This window comes from Chiloscyllium plagiosum, chromosome 10 (genome assembly GCF_004010195.1).
Source record: "Chiloscyllium plagiosum isolate BGI_BamShark_2017 chromosome 10, ASM401019v2, whole genome shotgun sequence".
NCBI classification, from domain to species: domain Eukaryota; kingdom Metazoa; phylum Chordata; class Chondrichthyes; order Orectolobiformes; family Hemiscylliidae; genus Chiloscyllium; species Chiloscyllium plagiosum.
In genome coordinates, this window is record NC_057719.1 from 21,511,992 (window position 1) to 21,514,403 (window position 2,412).

Here is a 2,412-nt window from a genome sequence, read left to right on the forward strand (position 1 = left end):
AGAGGATTAGTCAAGCATGATTTCCCCTTCATAAATCCATGCTGACTCTGTCCTATCCTGTTACTACTATCCAGATGTGCAGTAGTTTCATCCTTTATAATAGACTCCAGTATCTTTCCCACCACTGAGGTCAGACTAACTGGTCTATAATTACCTGCTTTCTCTCGCCTACCTTTCTTAAAACGTGGTATAACATTAGCCACCCTCCAATCCTCAGGAACCGACCCCAAATCTATCGAACTCTGGAAAATAATCACCAACGCATCCACGATTTCCCGAGCCACCTCCTTCAGTACCCTGGGATGTAGACCATCAGGCCCCAGAGACTTATCAACCTTCAGACCTAACAGTCTCTCCAATACCAAATCCTGGCAAATATAAATTCCCTTAAGTTCAGGTCCTTCAGCCACTGTTACCTCAGGGCTATATATATGACTAAGCTCCCATCTTTGCTGTAAATTCGATGGAATTCTGTGTGATACGTATAATAAACTGAAAGAAAGGGCTTCTGAATAAGTACCAACCAAGTGAAAGTGCCAAGCATCCAATGCTTAACATTTGGAACATGAACAACTTGATTCCCACAAGGATTGTAAATTCCTTGCTGACTGATCACTTTTTCCTGATGTCTATAGCAGTAATGAACACTAAAGGCTCATTATCTATTGATTTGGATTAAAATGAGTGCCACTAAATGATGTAAAGACCCTTGCAGCTTATGAAACTAGAACTAAGCTGACTTGTACGGCACTGAGGAGCTGTACAGAGCTCATTTTTTTGGCTTTCTTTCTTGAATCACAGTGTAATTGCTCAGGGACATTATTGATGTTGCTAAATAAACACCACAGTCTTACACGTAAAGCTGATAAAAAAAACCTCTGAGATCAGAGTACAGAGAAAAGGGAGGAGGAGGCAGCTGGTGAGTCGAAAACAACAAAAGCAGCTGAGACCAGCTCCAGAGAACAAACAATAAAAAAAGAAATTAGAAGTCCATAAGCATTTTTCCTAGATATCACTGACAAAGATCTTCATTCTCTTCCAGAGCCATCACTTGCTATGAGACACAATGGATAAGTAAAGGTCAGGTTTACTGGAAGATGGGAGCTTAGTCATATACAGAAAAACACGATATTATTTTCCAACTGTCTTGGCTACAGAAAGAACATGAGGACCATATTGCTTGTTGTTATGATTTCTTCTCTGTTTATGTTTTGGCTGTGAGCTTTTCAAAATACATGATGCTTTTAGCACCATTTTAGTTTCCAATTACCAAGCAATTATTAATGGTCATTGTAATGGATGTCTGATTTGCAATTCAACAAAGAAGTCAAACTGATTGATTCAGGCCTTTTCTGACATTTACATGATAAGTAATCATGGATTAATATGCAATATTACACTTACTGCCTCATTATGCGATGAAAGTGCCATCACACTTTACAACTCATTTCAAGATAGCATAGGCACAAAAGACTGAATGGTCTCCTTTCGTGTTGAATACTTCAGTGATTTTATGCAAGTTTGATGATACTTTGAATTTTGACAAACTCTGTGAAAACACCTTAAGCAAGAAAAAAGTTGTTGCATTTAGATTTCACATCTGTCGTATATTACAACATGTTCAAAGCTACGCATTAAAACTGAAAAATAAGTAACCGAAACCTTTTTTTTCAAAGTGATGATTTATTAACGGTTGTCTCCTCACAGACTTAAAAAGAAATGTGATCAAGAAGCAGGAATGAAGCATTTTGCAAAAAGTAAAGTCAGACTGATGGCTATGTAAAGAAGCCATCAATATGAGGATTGACCTTCCTCCTGGGCAACAGGTCAATGTGTCAGAGATCTATTGTGATTCTGCACTTCTCAACTTCCCCACATTTGCATTTAACAAGTGAATCTGGTGAGCCAAAAATTTTAGTTGCAACTCCCTGTTTATTACAAAAAAAACAATGAAGCATTCTGGATTTATAACACAATTTAGATGATAAAGAAAATGATTTTTATTGCCTTTGTTATGTCACTGAGTGATGTAATAACAAAGTGATAACCTTTGCATCCTGGAAACTTAGCCCTGGTTTTAGTAGGTGCTAGGTACTTCTGCCACCCCGTGTCTGCCACCACTTCCACCCCCACCAACGCCACTCACCTGCATTCTGCTGACACGCCCCCTACATATCCCACTGTCACCATTCCCGGCCCCCAGAACCCTGAGGGGAACACCACCCCTGCTCATGGATCCACCCCCATTCCCCCCACCACCACACCTACTCCAGTTACAGGTTCTGCCCCCACTCCCAGCTCCACACCCACACCAGATCCCAGCTCCCAGCCCTGCCGAGTTTTCACCATCCCTCCAGACCTTCCCCTCACTGAGGATGAACGATCAGTCCTCAGCAAAGGACTCACCTTCAT